The sequence below is a fragment of the Ambystoma mexicanum genome (genome assembly GCF_040938575.1).
Source record: "Ambystoma mexicanum isolate Mex_15411 chromosome 12 unlocalized genomic scaffold, UKY_AmexF1_1 Mex_chr12_unloc.1, whole genome shotgun sequence".
NCBI classification, from domain to species: Eukaryota; Metazoa; Chordata; class Amphibia; order Caudata; family Ambystomatidae; genus Ambystoma; species Ambystoma mexicanum.
In genome coordinates, this window is record NW_027182322.1 from 15,816,564 (window position 1) to 15,839,498 (window position 22,935).

Below are 22,935 nucleotides of genomic sequence, written 5' to 3' on the forward strand. Positions count from 1 at the left end.
TCTGGTTGTCCATAGAAACATGCAGAAAAGCTGCCCCCCCCTGCAATCCCCCTGATCAACTAATGAAAAATATCAATATGTTCAAGGCTTTTGCTTTTAGAAGCCGGAGATAGGCCCCAGCAGCAGAGCTGGTAGGATATTCCAGCTCAAAACTAACAAGTTACAGAACCTGATCAACTTAGGTTGACAACAGAGGTACATCTGTGGCCACATCCAGTGAAAACAAATTATTTTTAAAGCTGGCAATCATATGCTACAAAGGTACAATGGTGGAGCTATACATTCGGAACCAAAACAATCGACTGAAAAGAAACGCAAGGCAATGCCAATCCTTTCACGATTCTGCACAGTTAAAACTGTGGTGTGATGGTACTCTCTGTGCATTTCTATTTGTAGTGATTGTGAAGGCATACAGGATGTTGACACTGGCAGGGACGCAAACCTCACTGATATATTACAGGCAGGTTTGCGATACGGGCACCAGCGTTTTCTCAGACAAATAGATATGAATGTCGATGATCCTATAATCATGGCCCGAGTTGCAGTGTGAAATACAAAATAACCGGGACAAAATCACACTGAAGTTTATGCAAATGGAGGTGCCGGGGATTGAACCCGGGACCTCATACATGCGAAGCATGCGCTCTACCACTGAGCTACATCCCCTTGGTGTGCGGTGAGTCTGTCCTGCAGACATCTTTTCCAGGGAGAATTCTTCCGGTCAAAGTATGCTGCCAACTGAAGCACTAGCAAAAGACCAGGGAAAACGGGAGCAAGACTGGAAAAGCACATGGTCACACTGAAGCAGTGTGCATTATGCTTCTCCATAAGAGATGACTTCCAGGGGAAGTATTCCACCAGAGGATTACCGTGCTCAAAGAGCCATCTAGTGGACAGAGACCATATGACAGTCAAAAAAAGGGAAACAATTGGAGATGCCAGGGATTGGACCCGGGGCCTCATACATGCAAAACAAGTGCTCTACCACTGAGCTACATCCCCTCGGTATGCAGTGTGTCTGTCCTGCAGACATCATTTTCAGGGAGAACTCTTCTGGTCAAAACATTCTGCCGAGTGAAGCACTAGCAAAAGAGCAGGGAAAACTGGAGCAAGAATGGAAAACCACATGGTCACACTGAAGCAGTGTGCATTTTGCTTCTCCATAAGAGATGACTTCCAGGGGAAGATTTCCACCAGAGGATTACTGTGCTCAAAGGGCCATCTAGTGGATAGAGATCATTTGACAGTCAAAAAGAGAAACAAGTGGAAATGCCCCGGGTCCTCATACATGCAAAGCATGCGCTCTACAACTGAGCTACATCCCCGCTGAGAGGACACTTCCTCATCACACCTAAAAGCTTCAGGAGGGAGTGGGCTAAGTAAGGAAAGGGGTTTGCAGTAGTGCATATGAAAAAACATGACAACTGCCAAATTACATCTTACTACTTACAATGACAAAGTTAAAGCGCCAGGTCGATCTCATCACGTTGGTGCCTGAGACATCACATAATGTGACACGGCCATCTCGGATAGATGCCCCAGATTTGAGAAGTGTAGTTATGGAGAAAAAATAAATAAATATATATATATATATATATATATATATGTCTTCAAACACCAAAAATGAGATAGCACCATTTCGCGCAGGAATTCCTCCAGCCGAAAGCCCACAAATGTTGCTAGATAGACTGACACCTCTTTCGGATGTCCTTCTGTATTTGCTGGCTAGTGGAAAGCAAAGTGGACCCACCACTCTATAGCTCTGCCGTCATGAGTGTCCCTAGCACACTCGGCAGATGTCGCTTCTCTAGGCAGACAAGCAGTGGAATTCTGCGGAAGGTCAATGGTGCTTCCATTGGTTTTGCCACTAGGCGATCCATTGCAGCCCTAGAATGAAGCATAACCCGCTGAATGCATTCAGGGTGTTCTGCGGTGGGAAAGGTCAGAGGGGGTGATAGTTGGTGAGCGTGCACAGCACCTCAGAATGATACCACTGCCTAGCAGGGGGACCGGTGGAGACACTATTCTCAGCCAATGCCCCTCTGTCTGAACGAGTCTGCTTTGTGTCATCCCGGTAAGAGATCAGGCTAACAGGCTTCCAATGAAAAAAGCAGACATCACACTGAAGCATGGTGCACCGTGCATGTCCACAATCATCGGCTCCAAAGAGAAGACGTTCAGCAACAGGATTTAGTATGGCAAAAGACCACATCATCCTAATTCCCATGTACAGGAAAAAGCCCACACTTGAAGAAACATGTCATATGGAGACGCCGGGGATCGAACCTGTGGCCTCATACTTCCAAAGCAGGTGCTCTACCACTGAGTTACATCCCCGCTGCCAGCAAGGACCTATGAAATCTACCAGATGCTGGCTGGCTGCTTGGGACTAACAGCGCCCAGAACTGATGGTAACTGTCGAATTGGAGTTTCCAAATGGCGGACTTCATTTTAGAGCCACCTGTTTCTGGTTGTCCATAGAAACATGCAGAAAAGCTGCCCCCCCCTGCAATCCCCCTGATCAACTAATGAAAAATATCAATATGTTCAAGGCTTTTGCTTTTAGAAGCCGGAGATAGTCCCCAGCAGCAGAGCTGGTAGGATATTCCAGCTCAAAACTAACAAGTTACAGAACCTGATCAACTTAGGTTGACAACAGAGGTACATCTGTGGCCACATCCAGTGAAAACAAATTATTTTTAAAGCTAGCCATCATATGCTACAAAGGTACAATGGTGGAGCTATACATTCGGAACCAAAACAATCGACTGAAAAGAAACGCAAGGCAATGCCAATCCTTTCACGATTCTGCACAGTTAAAACTGTGGTGTGATGGTACTCTCTGTGCATTTCTATTTGTAGTGATTGTGAAGGCATACAGGATGTTGACACTGGCAGGGACGCAAACCTCACTGATATATTACAGGCAGGTTTGCGATACGGGCACCAGCGTTTTCTCAGACAAATAGATATGAATGTCGATGATCCTATAATCATGGCCCGAGTTGCAGTGTGAAATACAAAATAACCGGGACAAAATCACACTGAAGTTTATGCAAATGGAGGTGCCGGGGATTGAACCCGGGACCTCATACATGCGAAGCATGCGCTCTACCACTGAGCTACATCCCCTTGGTGTGCGGTGAGTCTGTCCTGCAGACATCTTTTCCTGGGAGAATTCTTCCGGTCAAAGTATGCTGCCAACTGAAGCACTAGCAAAAGACCAGGGAAAACGGGAGCAAGACTGGAAAAGCACATGGTCACACTGAAGCAGTGTGCATTATGCTTCTCCATAAGAGATGACTTCCAGGGGAAGTATTCCACCAGAGGATTACCGTGCTCAAAGAGCCATCTAGTGGACAGAGACCATATGACAGTCAAAAAAAGGGAAACAATTGGAGATGCCAGGGATTGGACCCGGGGCCTCATACATGCAAAACAAGTGCTCTACCACTGAGCTACATCCCCTCGGTATGCAGTGTGTCTGTCCTGCAGACATAATTTTCAGGGAGAACTCTTCTGGTCAAAACATTCTGCCGAGTGAAGCACTAGCAAAAGAGCAGGGAAAACTGGAGCAAGAATGGAAAACCACATGGTCACACTGAAGCAGTGTGCATTTTGCTTCTCCATAAGAGATGACTTCCAGGGGAAGATTTCCACCAGAGGATTACTGTGCTCAAAGGGCCATCTAGTGGATAGAGATCATTTGACAGTCAAAAAGAGAAACAAGTGGAAATGCCCCGGGTCCTCATACATGCAAAGCATGCGCTCTACAACTGAGCTACATCCCCGCTGAGAGGACACTTCCTCATCACACCTAAAAGCTTCAGGAGGGAGTGGGCTAAGTAAGGAAAGGGGTTTGCAGTAGTGCATATGAAAAAACATGACAACTGCCAAATTACATCTTACTACTTACAATGACAAAGTTAAAGCGCCAGGTCGATCTCATCACGTTGGTGCCTGAGACATCACATAATGTGACACGGCCATCTCGGATAGATGCCCCAGATTTGAGAAGTGTAGTTATGGAGAAAAAATAAATAAATATATATATATATATATATATATGTATGTCTTCAAACACCAAAAATGAGATAGCACCATTTCGCGCAGGAATTCCTCCAGCCGAAAGCCCACAAATGTTGCTAGATAGACTGACACCTCTTTCGGATGTCCTTCTGTATTTGCTGGCTAGTGGAAAGCAAAGTGGACCCACCACTCTATAGCTCTGCCGTCATGAGTGTCCCTAGCACACTCGGCAGATGTCGCTTCTCTAGGCAGACAAGCAGTGGAATTCTGCGGAAGGTCAATGGTGCTTCCATTGGTTTTGCCACTAGGCGATCTATTGCAGCCCTAGAATGAAGCATAACCCGCTGAATGCATTCAGGGTGTTCTGCGGTGGGAAAGGTCAGAGGGGGTGATAGTTGGTGAGCGTGCACAGCACCTCAGAATGATACCACTGCCTAGCAGGGGGACCGGTGGAGACACTATTCTCAGCCAATGCCCCTCTGTATGAACGAGTCTGCTTTGTGTCATCCCGGTAAGAGATCAGGCTAACAAGCTTCCAATGAAAAAAGCAGACATCACACTGAAGCATGGTGCACCGTGCATGTCCACAATCATCGGCTCCAAAGAGAAGACGTTCAGCAACAGGATTTAGTATGGCAAAAGACCACATCATCCTAATTCCCATGTACAGGAAAAAGCCCACACTTGAAGAAACATATCATATGGAGATGCCGGGGATCGAACCTGTGGCCTCATACTTCCAAAGCAGGTGCTCTACCACTGAGTTACATCCCCGCTGCCAGCAAGGACCTATGAAATCTACCAGATGCTGGCTGGCTGCTTGGGACTAACAGCGCCCAGAACTGATGGTAACTGTCGAATTTGAGTTTCCAAATGGCGGACTTCATTTTAGAGCCACCTGTTTCTGGTTGTCCATAGAAACATGCAGAAAAGCTGCCCCCCCCCTGCAATCCCCCTGATCAACTAATGAAAAATATCAATATGTTCAAGGCTTTTTCTTTTAGAAGCCGGAGATAGGCCCCAGCAGCAGAGCTGGTAGGATATTCCAGCTCAAAACTAACAAGTTACAGAACCTGATCAACTTAGGTTGACAACAGAGGTACATCTGTGGCCACATCCAGTGAAAACAAATTATTTTTAAAGCTAGCCATCATATGCTACAAAGGTACAATGGTGGAGCTATACATTCGGAACCAAAACAATCGACTGAAAAGAAACGCAAGGCAATGCCAATCCTTTCACGATTCTGCACGGTTAAAACTGTGGTGTGATGGTACTCTCTGTGCATTTCTATTTGTAGTGATTGTGAAGGCATACAGGATGTTGACACTGGCAGGGACGCAAACCTCACTGATATATTACAGGCAGGTTTGCGATACGGGCACCAGCGTTTTCTCAGACAAATAGATATGAATGTCGATGATCCTATAATCATGGCCCGAGTTGCAGTGTGAAATACAAAATAACCGGGACAAAATCACACTGAAGTTTATGCAAATGGAGATGCCGGGGATTGAACCCGGGACCTCATACATGCGAAGCATGCGCTCTACCACTGAGCTACATCCCCTTGGTGTGCGGTGAGTCTGTCCTGCAGACATCTTTTCCTGGGAGAATTCTTCCGGTCAAAGTATGCTGCCAACTGAAGCACTAGCAAAAGACCAGGGAAAACGGGAGCAAGACTGGAAAAGCACATGGTCACACTGAAGCAGTGTGCATTATGCTTCTCCATAAGAGATGACTTCCAGGGGAAGTATTCCGCCAGAGGATTACCGTGCTCAAAGAGCCATCTAGTGGACAGAGACCATATGACAGTCAAAAAAAGGGAAACAATTGGAGATGCCAGGGATTGGACCCGGGGCCTCATACATGCAAAACAAGTGCTCTACCACTGAGCTACATCCCCTCGGTATGCAGTGTGTCTGTCCTGCAGACATAATTTTCAGGGAGAACTCTTCTGGTCAAAACATTCTGCCGAGTGAAGCACTAGCAAAAGAGCAGGGAAAACTGGAGCAAAAATGGAAAAACCACATGGTCACACTGAAGCAGTGTGCATTTTGCTTCTCCATAAGAGATGACTTCCAGGGGAAGATTTCCACCAGAGGATTACTGTGCTCAAAGGGCCATCTAGTGGATAGAGATCATTTGACAGTCAAAAAGAGAAACAAGTGGAAATGCCCCGGGTCCTCATACATGCAAAGCATGCGCTCTACAACTGAGCTACATCCCCGCTGAGAGGACACTTCCTCATCACACCTAAAAGCTTCAGGAGGGAGTGGGCTAAGTAAGGAAAGGGGTTTGCAGTAGTGCATATGAAAAAACATGACAACTGCCAAATTACATCTTACTACTTACAATGACAAAGTTAAAGCGCCAGGTCGATCTCATCACGTTGGTGCCTGAGACATCACATAATGTGACACGGCCATCTCGGATAGATGCCCCAGATTTGAGAAGTGTAGTTATGGAGAAAAAATAAATAAATATATATATATATATATATATATGTATGTCTTCAAACACCAAAAATGAGATAGCACCATTTCGCGCAGGAATTCCTCCAGCCGAAAGCCCACAAATGTTGCTAGATAGACTGACACCTCTTTCGGATGTCCTTCTGTATTTGCTGGCTAGTGGAAAGCAAAGTGGACCCACCACTCTATAGCTCTGCCGTCATGAGTGTCCCTAGCACACTCGGCAGATGTCGCTTCTCTAGGCAGACAAGCAGTGGAATTCTGCGGAAGGTCAATGGTGCTTCCATTGGTTTTGCCACTAGGCGATCTATTGCAGCCCTAGAATGAAGCATAACCCGCTGAATGCATTCAGGGTGTTCTGCGGTGGGAAAGGTCAGAGGGGGTGATAGTTGGTGAGCGTGCACAGCACCTCAGAATGATACCACTGCCTAGCAGGGGGACCGGTGGAGACACTATTCTCAGCCAATGCCCCTCTGTATGAACGAGTCTGCTTTGTGTCATCCCGGTAAGAGATCAGGCTAACAAGCTTCCAATGAAAAAAGCAGACATCACACTGAAGCATGGTGCACCGTGCATGTCCACAATCATCGGCTCCAAAGAGAAGACGTTCAGCAACAGGATTTAGTATGGCAAAAGACCACATCATCCTAATTCCCATGTACAGGAAAAAGCCCACACTTGAAGAAACATATCATATGGAGATGCCGGGGATCGAACCTGTGGCCTCATACTTCCAAAGCAGGTGCTCTACCACTGAGTTACATCCCCGCTGCCAGCAAGGACCTATGAAATCTACCAGATGCTGGCTGGCTGCTTGGGACTAACAGCGCCCAGAACTGATGGTAACTGTCGAATTTGAGTTTCCAAATGGCGGACTTCATTTTAGAGCCACCTGTTTCTGGTTGTCCATAGAAACATGCAGAAAAGCTGCCCCCCCCCTGCAATCCCCCTGATCAACTAATGAAAAATATCAATATGTTCAAGGCTTTTTCTTTTAGAAGCCGGAGATAGGCCCCAGCAGCAGAGCTGGTAGGATATTCCAGCTCAAAACTAACAAGTTACAGAACCTGATCAACTTAGGTTGACAACAGAGGTACATCTGTGGCCACATCCAGTGAAAACAAATTATTTTTAAAGCTAGCCATCATATGCTACAAAGGTACAATGGTGGAGCTATACATTCGGAACCAAAACAATCGACTGAAAAGAAACGCAAGGCAATGCCAATCCTTTCACGATTCTGCACGGTTAAAACTGTGGTGTGATGGTACTCTCTGTGCATTTCTATTTGTAGTGATTGTGAAGGCATACAGGATGTTGACACTGGCAGGGACGCAAACCTCACTGATATATTACAGGCAGGTTTGCGATACGGGCACCAGCGTTTTCTCAGACAAATAGATATGAATGTCGATGATCCTATAATCATGGCCCGAGTTGCAGTGTGAAATACAAAATAACCGGGACAAAATCACACTGAAGTTTATGCAAATGGAGATGCCGGGGATTGAACCCGGGACCTCATACATGCGAAGCATGCGCTCTACCACTGAGCTACATCCCCTTGGTGTGCGGTGAGTCTGTCCTGCAGACATCTTTTCCTGGGAGAATTCTTCCGGTCAAAGTATGCTGCCAACTGAAGCACTAGCAAAAGACCAGGGAAAACGGGAGCAAGACTGGAAAAGCACATGGTCACACTGAAGCAGTGTGCATTATGCTTCTCCATAAGAGATGACTTCCAGGGGAAGTATTCCGCCAGAGGATTACCGTGCTCAAAGAGCCATCTAGTGGACAGAGACCATATGACAGTCAAAAAAAGGGAAACAATTGGAGATGCCAGGGATTGGACCCGGGGCCTCATACATGCAAAACAAGTGCTCTACCACTGAGCTACATCCCCTCGGTATGCAGTGTGTCTGTCCTGCAGACATAATTTTCAGGGAGAACTCTTCTGGTCAAAACATTCTGCCGAGTGAAGCACTAGCAAAAGAGCAGGGAAAACTGGAGCAAAAATGGAAAAACCACATGGTCACACTGAAGCAGTGTGCATTTTGCTTCTCCATAAGAGATGACTTCCAGGGGAAGATTTCCACCAGAGGATTACTGTGCTCAAAGGGCCATCTAGTGGATAGAGATCATTTGACAGTCAAAAAGAGAAACAAGTGGAAATGCCCCGGGTCCTCATACATGCAAAGCATGCGCTCTACAACTGAGCTACATCCCCGCTGAGAGGACACTTCCTCATCACACCTAAAAGCTTCAGGAGGGAGTGGGCTAAGTAAGGAAAGGGGTTTGCAGTAGTGCATATGAAAAAACATGACAACTGCCAAATTACATCTTACTACTTACAATGACAAAGTTAAAGCGCCAGGTCGATCTCATCACGTTGGTGCCTGAGACATCACATAATGTGACACGGCCATCTCGGATAGATGCCCCAGATTTGAGAAGTGTAGTTATGGAGAAAAAATAAATAAATATATATATATATATATATATATATATATGTATGTCTTCAAACACCAAAAATGAGATAGCACCATTTCGCGCAGGAATTCCTCCAGCCGAAAGCCCACAAATGTTGCTAGATAGACTGACACCTCTTTCGGATGTCCTTCTGTATTTGCTGGCTAGTGGAAAGCAAAGTGGACCCACCACTCTATAGCTCTGCCGTCATGAGTGTCCCTAGCACACTCGGCAGATGTCGCTTCTCTAGGCAGACAAGCAGTGGAATTCTGCGGAAGGTCAATGGTGCTTCCATTGGTTTTGCCACTAGGCGATCCATTGCAGCCCTAGAATGAAGCATAACCCGCTGAATGCATTCAGGGTGTTCTGCGGTGGGAAAGGTCAGAGGGGGTGATAGTTGGTGAGCGTGCACAGCACCTCAGAATGATACCACTGCCTAGCAGGGGGACCGGTGGAGACACTATTCTCAGCCAATGCCCCTCTGTCTGAACGAGTCTGCTTTGTGTCATCCCGGTAAGAGATCAGGCTAACAGGCTTCCAATGAAAAAAGCAGACATCACACTGAAGCATGGTGCACCGTGCATGTCCACAATCATCGGCTCCAAAGAGAAGACGTTCAGCAACAGGATTTAGTATGGCAAAAGACCACATCATCCTAATTCCCATGTACAGGAAAAAGCCCACACTTGAAGAAACATGTCATATGGAGAAGCCGGGGATCGAACCTGTGGCCTCATACTTCCAAAGCAGGTGCTCTACCACTGAGTTACATCCCCGCTGCCAGCAAGGACCTATGAAATCTACCAGATGCTGGCTGGCTGCTTGGGACTAACAGCGCCCAGAACTGATGGTAACTGTCGAATTGGAGTTTCCAAATGGCGGACTTCATTTTAGAGCCACCTGTTTCTGGTTGTCCATAGAAACATGCAGAAAAGCTGCCCCCCCCTGCAATCCCCCTGATCAACTAATGAAAAATATCAATATGTTCAAGGCTTTTGCTTTTAGAAGCCGGAGATAGGCCCCAGCAGCAGAGCTGGTAGGATATTCCAGCTCAAAACTAACAAGTTACAGAACCTGATCAACTTAGGTTGACAACAGAGGTACATCTGTGGCCACATCCAGTGAAAACAAATTATTTTTAAAGCTGGCCATCATATGCTACAAAGGTACAATGGTGGAGCTATACATTCGGAACCAAAACAATCGACTGAAAAGAAACGCAAGGCAATGCCAATCCTTTCACGATTCTGCACAGTTAAAACTGTGGTGTGATGGTACTCTCTGTGCATTTCTATTTGTAGTGATTGTGAAGGCATACAGGATGTTGACACTGGCAGCGACGCAAACCTCACTGATATATTACAGGCAGGTTTGCGATACGGGCACCAGCGTTTTCTCAGACAAATAGATATGAATGTCGATGATCCTATAATCATGGCCCGAGTTGCAGTGTGAAATACAAAATAACCGGGACAAAATCACACTGAAGTTTATGCAAATGGAGGTGCCGGGGATTGAACCCGGGACCTCATACATGCGAAGCATGCGCTCTACCACTGAGCTACATCCCCTTGGTGTGCGGTGAGTCTGTCCTGCAGACATCTTTTCCTGGGAGAATTCTTCCGGTCAAAGTATGCTGCCAACTGAAGCACTAGCAAAAGACCAGGGAAAACGGGAGCAAGACTGGAAAAGCACATGGTCACACTGAAGCAGTGTGCATTATGCTTCTCCATAAGAGATGACTTCCAGGGGAAGTATTCCACCAGAGGATTACCGTGCTCAAAGAGCCATCTAGTGGACAGAGACCATATGACAGTCAAAAAAAGGGAAACAATTGGAGATGCCAGGGATTGGACCCGGGGCCTCATACATGCAAAACAAGTGCTCTACCACTGAGCTACATCCCCTCGGTATGCAGTGTGTCTGTCCTGCAGACATAATTTTCAGGGAGAACTCTTCTGGTCAAAACATTCTGCCGAGTGAAGCACTAGCAAAAGAGCAGGGAAAACTGGAGCAAGAATGGAAAACCACATGGTCACACTGAAGCAGTGTGCATTTTGCTTCTCCATAAGAGATGACTTCCAGGGGAAGATTTCCACCAGAGGATTACTGTGCTCAAAGGGCCATCTAGTGGATAGAGATCATTTGACAGTCAAAAAGAGAAACAAGTGGAAATGCCCCGGGTCCTCATACATGCAAAGCATGCGCTCTACAACTGAGCTACATCCCCGCTGAGAGGACACTTCCTCATCACACCTAAAAGCTTCAGGAGGGAGTGGGCTAAGTAAGGAAAGGGGTTTGCAGTAGTGCATATGAAAAAACATGACAACTGCCAAATTACATCTTACTACTTACAATGACAAAGTTAAAGCGCCAGGTCGATCTCATCACGTTGGTGCCTGAGACATCACATAATGTGACACGGCCATCTCGGATAGATGCCCCAGATTTGAGAAGTGTAGTTATGGAGAAAAAATAAATAAATATATATATATATATATATATATGTATGTCTTCAAACACCAAAAATGAGATAGCACCATTTCGCGCAGGAATTCCTCCAGCCGAAAGCCCACAAATGTTGCTAGATAGACTGACACCTCTTTCGGATGTCCTTCTGTATTTGCTGGCTAGTGGAAAGCAAAGTGGACCCACCACTCTATAGCTCTGCCGTCATGAGTGTCCCTAGCACACTCGGCAGATGTCGCTTCTCTAGGCAGACAAGCAGTGGAATTCTGCGGAAGGTCAATGGTGCTTCCATTGGTTTTGCCACTAGGCGATCTATTGCAGCCCTAGAATGAAGCATAACCCGCTGAATGCATTCAGGGTGTTCTGCGGTGGGAAAGGTCAGAGGGGGTGATAGTTGGTGAGCGTGCACAGCACCTCAGAATGATACCACTGCCTAGCAGGGGGACCGGTGGAGACACTATTCTCAGCCAATGCCCCTCTGTATGAACGAGTCTGCTTTGTGTCATCCCGGTAAGAGATCAGGCTAACAAGCTTCCAATGAAAAAAGCAGACATCACACTGAAGCATGGTGCACCGTGCATGTCCACAATCATCGGCTCCAAAGAGAAGACGTTCAGCAACAGGATTTAGTATGGCAAAAGACCACATCATCCTAATTCCCATGTACAGGAAAAAGCCCACACTTGAAGAAACATATCATATGGAGATGCCGGGGATCGAACCTGTGGCCTCATACTTCCAAAGCAGGTGCTCTACCACTGAGTTACATCCCCGCTGCCAGCAAGGACCTATGAAATCTACCAGATGCTGGCTGGCTGCTTGGGACTAACAGCGCCCAGAACTGATGGTAACTGTCGAATTTGAGTTTCCAAATGGCGGACTTCATTTTAGAGCCACCTGTTTCTGGTTGTCCATAGAAACATGCAGAAAAGCTGCCCCCCCCCTGCAATCCCCCTGATCAACTAATGAAAAATATCAATATGTTCAAGGCTTTTTCTTTTAGAAGCCGGAGATAGGCCCCAGCAGCAGAGCTGGTAGGATATTCCAGCTCAAAACTAACAAGTTACAGAACCTGATCAACTTAGGTTGACAACAGAGGTACATCTGTGGCCACATCCAGTGAAAACAAATTATTTTTAAAGCTAGCCATCATATGCTACAAAGGTACAATGGTGGAGCTATACATTCGGAACCAAAACAATCGACTGAAAAGAAACGCAAGGCAATGCCAATCCTTTCACGATTCTGCACGGTTAAAACTGTGGTGTGATGGTACTCTCTGTGCATTTCTATTTGTAGTGATTGTGAAGGCATACAGGATGTTGACACTGGCAGGGACGCAAACCTCACTGATATATTACAGGCAGGTTTGCGATACGGGCACCAGCGTTTTCTCAGACAAATAGATATGAATGTCGATGATCCTATAATCATGGCCCGAGTTGCAGTGTGAAATACAAAATAACCGGGACAAAATCACACTGAAGTTTATGCAAATGGAGATGCCGGGGATTGAACCCGGGACCTCATACATGCGAAGCATGCGCTCTACCACTGAGCTACATCCCCTTGGTGTGCGGTGAGTCTGTCCTGCAGACATCTTTTCCTGGGAGAATTCTTCCGGTCAAAGTATGCTGCCAACTGAAGCACTAGCAAAAGACCAGGGAAAACGGGAGCAAGACTGGAAAAGCACATGGTCACACTGAAGCAGTGTGCATTATGCTTCTCCATAAGAGATGACTTCCAGGGGAAGTATTCCGCCAGAGGATTACCGTGCTCAAAGAGCCATCTAGTGGACAGAGACCATATGACAGTCAAAAAAAGGGAAACAATTGGAGATGCCAGGGATTGGACCCGGGGCCTCATACATGCAAAACAAGTGCTCTACCACTGAGCTACATCCCCTCGGTATGCAGTGTGTCTGTCCTGCAGACATAATTTTCAGGGAGAACTCTTCTGGTCAAAACATTCTGCCGAGTGAAGCACTAGCAAAAGAGCAGGGAAAACTGGAGCAAAAATGGAAAAACCACATGGTCACACTGAAGCAGTGTGCATTTTGCTTCTCCATAAGAGATGACTTCCAGGGGAAGATTTCCACCAGAGGATTACTGTGCTCAAAGGGCCATCTAGTGGATAGAGATCATTTGACAGTCAAAAAGAGAAACAAGTGGAAATGCCCCGGGTCCTCATACATGCAAAGCATGCGCTCTACAACTGAGCTACATCCCCGCTGAGAGGACACTTCCTCATCACACCTAAAAGCTTCAGGAGGGAGTGGGCTAAGTAAGGAAAGGGGTTTGCAGTAGTGCATATGAAAAAACATGACAACTGCCAAATTACATCTTACTACTTACAATGACAAAGTTAAAGCGCCAGGTCGATCTCATCACGTTGGTGCCTGAGACATCACATAATGTGACACGGCCATCTCGGATAGATGCCCCAGATTTGAGAAGTGTAGTTATGGAGAAAAAATAAATAAATATATATATATATATATATATATATATATGTATGTCTTCAAACACCAAAAATGAGATAGCACCATTTCGCGCAGGAATTCCTCCAGCCGAAAGCCCACAAATGTTGCTAGATAGACTGACACCTCTTTCGGATGTCCTTCTGTATTTGCTGGCTAGTGGAAAGCAAAGTGGACCCACCACTCTATAGCTCTGCCGTCATGAGTGTCCCTAGCACACTCGGCAGATGTCGCTTCTCTAGGCAGACAAGCAGTGGAATTCTGCGGAAGGTCAATGGTGCTTCCATTGGTTTTGCCACTAGGCGATCCATTGCAGCCCTAGAATGAAGCATAACCCGCTGAATGCATTCAGGGTGTTCTGCGGTGGGAAAGGTCAGAGGGGGTGATAGTTGGTGAGCGTGCACAGCACCTCAGAATGATACCACTGCCTAGCAGGGGGACCGGTGGAGACACTATTCTCAGCCAATGCCCCTCTGTCTGAACGAGTCTGCTTTGTGTCATCCCGGTAAGAGATCAGGCTAACAGGCTTCCAATGAAAAAAGCAGACATCACACTGAAGCATGGTGCACCGTGCATGTCCACAATCATCGGCTCCAAAGAGAAGACGTTCAGCAACAGGATTTAGTATGGCAAAAGACCACATCATCCTAATTCCCATGTACAGGAAAAAGCCCACACTTGAAGAAACATGTCATATGGAGAAGCCGGGGATCGAACCTGTGGCCTCATACTTCCAAAGCAGGTGCTCTACCACTGAGTTACATCCCCGCTGCCAGCAAGAACCTATGAAATCTACCAGATGCTGGCTGGCTGCTTGGGACTAACAGCGCCCAGAACTGATGGTAACTGTCGAATTGGAGTTTCCAAATGGCGGACTTCATTTTAGAGCCACCTGTTTCTGGTTGTCCATAGAAACATGCAGAAAAGCTGCCCCCCCCTGCAATCCCCCTGATCAACTAATGAAAAATATCAATATGTTCAAGGCTTTTGCTTTTAGAAGCCGGAGATAGGCCCCAGCAGCAGAGCTGGTAGGATATTCCAGCTCAAAACTAACAAGTTACAGAACCTGATCAACTTAGGTTGACAACAGAGGTACATCTGTGGCCACATCCAGTGAAAACAAATTATTTTTAAAGCTGGCCATCATATGCTACAAAGGTACAATGGTGGAGCTATACATTCGGAACCAAAACAATCGACTGAAAAGAAACGCAAGGCAATGCCAATCCTTTCACGATTCTGCACAGTTAAAACTGTGGTGTGATGGTACTCTCTGTGCATTTCTATTTGTAGTGATTGTGAAGGCATACAGGATGTTGACACTGGCAGCGACGCAAACCTCACTGATATATTACAGGCAGGTTTGCGATACGGGCACCAGCGTTTTCTCAGACAAATAGATATGAATGTCGATGATCCTATAATCATGGCCCGAGTTGCAGTGTGAAATACAAAATAACCGGGACAAAATCACACTGAAGTTTATGCAAATGGAGGTGCCGGGGATTGAACCCGGGACCTCATACATGCGAAGCATGCGCTCTACCACTGAGCTACATCCCCTTGGTGTGCGGTGAGTCTGTCCTGCAGACATCTTTTCCTGGGAGAATTCTTCCGGTCAAAGTATGCTGCCAACTGAAGCACTAGCAAAAGACCAGGGAAAACGGGAGCAAGACTGGAAAAGCACATGGTCACACTGAAGCAGTGTGCATTATGCTTCTCCATAAGAGATGACTTCCAGGGGAAGTATTCCACCAGAGGATTACCGTGCTCAAAGAGCCATCTAGTGGACAGAGACCATATGACAGTCAAAAAAAGGGAAACAATTGGAGATGCCAGGGATTGGACCCGGGGCCTCATACATGCAAAACAAGTGCTCTACCACTGAGCTACATCCCCTCGGTATGCAGTGTGTCTGTCCTGCAGACATAATTTTCAGGGAGAACTCTTCTGGTCAAAACATTCTGCCGAGTGAAGCACTAGCAAAAGAGCAGGGAAAACTGGAGCAAGAATGGAAAACCACATGGTCACACTGAAGCAGTGTGCATTTTGCTTCTCCATAAGAGATGACTTCCAGGGGAAGATTTCCACCAGAGGATTACTGTGCTCAAAGGGCCATCTAGTGGATAGAGATCATTTGACAGTCAAAAAGAGAAACAAGTGGAAATGCCCCGGGTCCTCATACATGCAAAGCATGCGCTCTACAACTGAGCTACATCCCCGCTGAGAGGACACTTCCTCATCACACCTAAAAGCTTCAGGAGGGAGTGGGCTAAGTAAGGAAAGGGGTTTGCAGTAGTGCATATGAAAAAACATGACAACTGCCAAATTACATCTTACTACTTACAATGACAAAGTTAAAGCGCCAGGTCGATCTCATCACGTTGGTGCCTGAGACATCACATAATGTGACACGGCCATCTCGGATAGATGCCCCAGATTTGAGAAGTGTAGTTATGGAGAAAAAATAAATAAATATATATATATATATATATATATGTATGTCTTCAAACACCAAAAATGAGATAGCACCATTTCGCGCAGGAATTCCTCCAGCCGAAAGCCCACAAATGTTGCTAGATAGACTGACACCTCTTTCGGATGTCCTTCTGTATTTGCTGGCTAGTGGAAAGCAAAGTGGACCCACCACTCTATAGCTCTGCCGTCATGAGTGTCCCTAGCACACTCGGCAGATGTCGCTTCTCTAGGCAGACAAGCAGTGGAATTCTGCGGAAGGTCAATGGTGCTTCCATTGGTTTTGCCACTAGGCGATCCATTGCAGCCCTAGAATGAAGCATAACCCGCTGAATGCATTCAGGGTGTTCTGCGGTGGGAAAGGTCAGAGGGGGTGATAGTTGGTGAGCGTGCACAGCACCTCAGAATGATACCACTGCCTAGCAGGGGGACCGGTGGAGACACTATTCTCAGCCAATGCCCCTCTGTCTGAACGAGTCTGCTTTGTGTCATCCCGGTAAGAGATCAGGCTAACAGGCTTCCAATGAAAAAAGCAGACATCACACTGAAGCATGGTGCACCGTGCATGTCCACAATCATCGGCTCCAAAGAGAAGACGTTCAGCAACAGGATTTAGTATGGCAAAAGACCACATCATCCTAATTCCCATGTACAGGAAAAAGCCCACACTTGAAGAAACATGTCATATGGAGACGCCGGGGATCGAACCTGTGGCCTCATACTTCCAAAGCAGGTGCTCTACCACTGAGTTACATCCCCGCTGCCAGCAAGGACCTATGAAATCTACCAGATGCTGGCTGGCTGCTTGGGACTAACAGCGCCCAGAACTGATGGTAACTGTCGAATTGGAGTTTCCAAATGGCGGACTTCATTTTAGAGCCACCTGTTTCTGGTTGTCCATAGAAACATGCAGAAAAGCTGCCCCCCCCTGCAATCCCCCTGATCAACTAATGAAAAATATCAATATGTTCAAGGCTTTTGCTTTTAGAAGCCGGAGATAGGCCCCAGCAGCAGAGCTGGTAGGATATTCCAGCTCAAAACTAACAAGTTACAGAACCTGATCAACTTAGGTTGACAACAGAGGTACATCTGTGGCCACATCCAGTGAAAACAAATTATTTTTAAAGCTAGCCATCATATGCTACAAAGGTACAATGGTGGAGCTATACATTCGGAACCAAAACAATCGACTGAAAAGAAACGCAAGGCAATGCCAATCCTTTCACGATTCTGCACAGTTAAAACTGTGGTGTGATGGTACTCTCTGTGCATTTCTATTTGTAGTGATTGTGAAGGCATACAGGATGTTGACACTGGCAGGGACGCAAACCTCACTGATATATTACAGGCAGGTTTGCGATACGGGCACCAGCGTTTTCTCAGACAAATAGATATGAATGTCGATGATCCTATAATCATGGCCCGAGTTGCAGTGTGAAATACAAAATAACCGGGACAAAATCACACTGAAGTTTATGCAAATGGAGGTGCCGGGGATTGAACCCGGGACCTCATACATGCGAAGCATGCGCTCTACCACTGAGCTACATCCCCTTGGTGTGCGGTGAGTCTGTCCTGCAGACATCTTTTCCTGGGAGAATTCTTCCGGTCAAAGTATGCTGCCAACTGAAGCACTAGCAAAAGACCAGGGAAAACGGGAGCAAGACTGGAAAAGCACATGGTCACACTGAAGCAGTGTGCATTATGCTTCTCCATAAGAGATGACTTCCAGGGGAAGTATTCCACCAGAGGATTACCGTGCTCAAAGAGCCATCTAGTGGACAGAGACCATATGACAGTCAAAAAAAGGGAAACAATTGGAGATGCCAGGGATTGGACCCGGGGCCTCATACATGCAAAACAAGTGCTCTACCACTGAGCTACATCCCCTCGGTATGCAGTGTGTCTGTCCTGCAGACATAATTTTCAGGGAGAACTCTTCTGGTCAAAACATTCTGCCGAGTGAAGCACTAGCAAAAGAGCAGGGAAAACTGGAGCAAGAATGGAAAACCACATGGTCACACTGAAGCAGTGTGCATTTTGCTTCTCCATAAGAGATGACTTCCAGGGGAAGATTTCCACCAGAGGATTACTGTGCTCAAAGGGCCATCTAGTGGATAGAGATCATTTGACAGTCAAAAAGAGAAACAAGTGGAAATGCCCCGGGTCCTCATACATGCAAAGCATGCGCTCTACAACTGAGCTACATCCCCGCTGAGAGGACACTTCCTCATCACACCTAAAAGCTTCAGGAGGGAGTGGGCTAAGTAAGGAAAGGGGTTTGCAGTAGTGCATATGAAAAAACATGACAACTGCCAAATTACATCTTACTACTTACAATGACAAAGTTAAAGCGCCAGGTCGATCTCATCACGTTGGTGCCTGAGACATCACATAATGTGACACGGCCATCTCGGATAGATGCCCCAGATTTGAGAAGTGTAGTTATGGAGAAAAAATAAATAAATATATATATATATATATATATATGTATGTCTTCAAACACCAAAAATGAGATAGCACCATTTCGCGCAGGAATTCCTCCAGCCGAAAGCCCACAAATGTTGCTAGATAGACTGACACCTCTTTCGGATGTCCTTCTGTATTTGCTGGCTAGTGGAAAGCAAAGTGGACCCACCACTCTATAGCTCTGCCGTCATGAGTGTCCCTAGCACACTCGGCAGATGTCGCTTCTCTAGGCAGACAAGCAGTGGAATTCTGCGGAAGGTCAATGGTGCTTCCATTGGTTTTGCCACTAGGCGATCTATTGCAGCCCTAGAATGAAGCATAACCCGCTGAATGCATTCAGGGTGTTCTGCGGTGGGAAAGGTCAGAGGGGGTGATAGTTGGTGAGCGTGCACAGCACCTCAGAATGATACCACTGCCTAGCAGGGGGACCGGTGGAGACACTATTCTCAGCCAATGCCCCTCTGTATGAACGAGTCTGCTTTGTGTCATCCCGGTAAGAGATCAGGCTAACAAGCTTCCAATGAAAAAAGCAGACATCACACTGAAGCATGGTGCACCGTGCATGTCCACAATCATCGGCTCCAAAGAGAAGACGTTCAGCAACAGGATTTAGTATGGCAAAAGACCACATCATCCTAATTCCCATGTACAGGAAAAAGCCCACACTTGAAGAAACATATCATATGGAGATGCCGGGGATCGAACCTGTGGCCTCATACTTCCAAAGCAGGTGCTCTACCACTGAGTTACATCCCCGCTGCCAGCAAGGACCTATGAAATCTACCAGATGCTGGCTGGCTGCTTGGGACTAACAGCGCCCAGAACTGATGGTAACTGTCGAATTTGAGTTTCCAAATGGCGGACTTCATTTTAGAGCCACCTGTTTCTGGTTGTCCATAGAAACATGCAGAAAAGCTGCCCCCCCCCTGCAATCCCCCTGATCAACTAATGAAAAATATCAATATGTTCAAGGCTTTTTCTTTTAGAAGCCGGAGATAGGCCCCAGCAGCAGAGCTGGTAGGATATTCCAGCTCAAAACTAACAAGTTACAGAACCTGATCAACTTAGGTTGACAACAGAGGTACATCTGTGGCCACATCCAGTGAAAACAAATTATTTTTAAAGCTAGCCATCATATGCTACAAAGGTACAATGGTGGAGCTATACATTCGGAACCAAAACAATCGACTGAAAAGAAACGCAAGGCAATGCCAATCCTTTCACGATTCTGCACGGTTAAAACTGTGGTGTGATGGTACTCTCTGTGCATTTCTATTTGTAGTGATTGTGAAGGCATACAGGATGTTGACACTGGCAGGGACGCAAACCTCACTGATATATTACAGGCAGGTTTGCGATACGGGCACCAGCGTTTTCTCAGACAAATAGATATGAATGTCGATGATCCTATAATCATGGCCCGAGTTGCAGTGTGAAATACAAAATAACCGGGACAAAATCACACTGAAGTTTATGCAAATGGAGATGCCGGGGATTGAACCCGGGACCTCATACATGCGAAGCATGCGCTCTACCACTGAGCTACATCCCCTTGGTGTGCGGTGAGTCTGTCCTGCAGACATCTTTTCCTGGGAGAATTCTTCCGGTCAAAGTATGCTGCCAACTGAAGCACTAGCAAAAGACCAGGGAAAACGGGAGCAAGACTGGAAAAGCACATGGTCACACTGAAGCAGTGTGCATTATGCTTCTCCATAAGAGATGACTTCCAGGGGAAGTATTCCGCCAGAGGATTACCGTGCTCAAAGAGCCATCTAGTGGACAGAGACCATATGACAGTCAAAAAAAGGGAAACAATTGGAGATGCCAGGGATTGGACCCGGGGCCTCATACATGCAAAACAAGTGCTCTACCACTGAGCTACATCCCCTCGGTATGCAGTGTGTCTGTCCTGCAGACATAATTTTCAGGGAGAACTCTTCTGGTCAAAACATTCTGCCGAGTGAAGCACTAGCAAAAGAGCAGGGAAAACTGGAGCAAAAATGGAAAAACCACATGGTCACACTGAAGCAGTGTGCATTTTGCTTCTCCATAAGAGATGACTTCCAGGGGAAGATTTCCACCAGAGGATTACTGTGCTCAAAGGGCCATCTAGTGGATAGAGATCATTTGACAGTCAAAAAGAGAAACAAGTGGAAATGCCCCGGGTCCTCATACATGCAAAGCATGCGCTCTACAACTGAGCTACATCCCCGCTGAGAGGACACTTCCTCATCACACCTAAAAGCTTCAGGAGGGAGTGGGCTAAGTAAGGAAAGGGGTTTGCAGTAGTGCATATGAAAAAACATGACAACTGCCAAATTACATCTTACTACTTACAATGACAAAGTTAAAGCGCCAGGTCGATCTCATCACGTTGGTGCCTGAGACATCACATAATGTGACACGGCCATCTCGGATAGATGCCCCAGATTTGAGAAGTGTAGTTATGGAGAAAAAATAAATAAATATATATATATATATATATATATATATATGTATGTCTTCAAACACCAAAAATGAGATAGCACCATTTCGCGCAGGAATTCCTCCAGCCGAAAGCCCACAAATGTTGCTAGATAGACTGACACCTCTTTCGGATGTCCTTCTGTATTTGCTGGCTAGTGGAAAGCAAAGTGGACCCACCACTCTATAGCTCTGCCGTCATGAGTGTCCCTAGCACACTCGGCAGATGTCGCTTCTCTAGGCAGACAAGCAGTGGAATTCTGCGGAAGGTCAATGGTGCTTCCATTGGTTTTGCCACTAGGCGATCCATTGCAGCCCTAGAATGAAGCATAACCCGCTGAATGCATTCAGGGTGTTCTGCGGTGGGAAAGGTCAGAGGGGGTGATAGTTGGTGAGCGTGCACAGCACCTCAGAATGATACCACTGCCTAGCAGGGGGACCGGTGGAGACACTATTCTCAGCCAATGCCCCTCTGTCTGAACGAGTCTGCTTTGTGTCATCCCGGTAAGAGATCAGGCTAACAGGCTTCCAATGAAAAAAGCAGACATCACACTGAAGCATGGTGCACCGTGCATGTCCACAATCATCGGCTCCAAAGAGAAGACGTTCAGCAACAGGATTTAGTATGGCAAAAGACCACATCATCCTAATTCCCATGTACAGGAAAAAGCCCACACTTGAAGAAACATGTCATATGGAGAAGCCGGGGATCGAACCTGTGGCCTCATACTTCCAAAGCAGGTGCTCTACCACTGAGTTACATCCCCGCTGCCAGCAAGGACCTATGAAATCTACCAGATGCTGGCTGGCTGCTTGGGACTAACAGCGCCCAGAACTGATGGTAACTGTCGAATTGGAGTTTCCAAATGGCGGACTTCATTTTAGAGCCACCTGTTTCTGGTTGTCCATAGAAACATGCAGAAAAGCTGCCCCCCCCTGCAATCCCCCTGATCAACTAATGAAAAATATCAATATGTTCAAGGCTTTTGCTTTTAGAAGCCGGAGATAGGCCCCAGCAGCAGAGCTGGTAGGATATTCCAGCTCAAAACTAACAAGTTACAGAACCTGATCAACTTAGGTTGACAACAGAGGTACATCTGTGGCCACATCCAGTGAAAACAAATTATTTTTAAAGCTGGCCATCATATGCTACAAAGGTACAATGGTGGAGCTATACATTCGGAACCAAAACAATCGACTGAAAAGAAACGCAAGGCAATGCCAATCCTTTCACGATTCTGCACAGTTAAAACTGTGGTGTGATGGTACTCTCTGTGCATTTCTATTTGTAGTGATTGTGAAGGCATACAGGATGTTGACACTGGCAGCGACGCAAACCTCACTGATATATTACAGGCAGGTTTGCGATACGGGCACCAGCGTTTTCTCAGACAAATAGATATGAATGTCGATGATCCTATAATCATGGCCCGAGTTGCAGTGTGAAATACAAAATAACCGGGACAAAATCACACTGAAGTTTATGCAAATGGAGGTGCCGGGGATTGAACCCGGGACCTCATACATGCGAAGCATGCGCTCTACCACTGAGCTACATCCCCTTGGTGTGCGGTGAGTCTGTCCTGCAGACATCTTTTCCTGGGAGAATTC

General features: G+C 46.4%; 10 non-coding genes across 10 annotated transcripts; all 10 read right to left on the minus strand.

The window, feature by feature from the left end:
- Positions 1-594: 594 nt before the first annotated feature.
- On the minus strand, positions 595-666 carry TRNAA-CGC (transfer RNA alanine (anticodon CGC)). Its single transcript has one exon. It is a non-coding gene; the product is annotated as a tRNA-Ala (tRNA).
- A 2,394-nt stretch (positions 667-3,060) lies between these two features.
- TRNAA-CGC (transfer RNA alanine (anticodon CGC)) lies at positions 3,061-3,132 on the minus strand. The gene has a single exon. It is a non-coding gene; the product is annotated as a tRNA-Ala (tRNA).
- Positions 3,133-5,527: 2,395 nt separating this feature from the next.
- On the minus strand, positions 5,528-5,599 carry TRNAA-CGC (transfer RNA alanine (anticodon CGC)). The gene has a single exon. It is a non-coding gene; the product is annotated as a tRNA-Ala (tRNA).
- Positions 5,600-7,995: 2,396 nt separating this feature from the next.
- Positions 7,996-8,067, minus strand: TRNAA-CGC (transfer RNA alanine (anticodon CGC)). The gene has a single exon. It is a non-coding gene; the product is annotated as a tRNA-Ala (tRNA).
- A 2,401-nt stretch (positions 8,068-10,468) lies between these two features.
- Positions 10,469-10,540, minus strand: TRNAA-CGC (transfer RNA alanine (anticodon CGC)). The gene has a single exon. It is a non-coding gene; the product is annotated as a tRNA-Ala (tRNA).
- A 2,395-nt stretch (positions 10,541-12,935) lies between these two features.
- Positions 12,936-13,007, minus strand: TRNAA-CGC (transfer RNA alanine (anticodon CGC)). The gene has a single exon. It is a non-coding gene; the product is annotated as a tRNA-Ala (tRNA).
- Positions 13,008-15,408: 2,401 nt separating this feature from the next.
- Positions 15,409-15,480, minus strand: TRNAA-CGC (transfer RNA alanine (anticodon CGC)). Its single transcript has one exon. It is a non-coding gene; the product is annotated as a tRNA-Ala (tRNA).
- Positions 15,481-17,874: 2,394 nt separating this feature from the next.
- TRNAA-CGC (transfer RNA alanine (anticodon CGC)) lies at positions 17,875-17,946 on the minus strand. Its single transcript has one exon. It is a non-coding gene; the product is annotated as a tRNA-Ala (tRNA).
- A 2,395-nt stretch (positions 17,947-20,341) lies between these two features.
- On the minus strand, positions 20,342-20,413 carry TRNAA-CGC (transfer RNA alanine (anticodon CGC)). The gene has a single exon. It is a non-coding gene; the product is annotated as a tRNA-Ala (tRNA).
- A 2,401-nt stretch (positions 20,414-22,814) lies between these two features.
- TRNAA-CGC (transfer RNA alanine (anticodon CGC)) lies at positions 22,815-22,886 on the minus strand. The gene has a single exon. It is a non-coding gene; the product is annotated as a tRNA-Ala (tRNA).
- Positions 22,887-22,935: the final 49 nt, after the last annotated feature.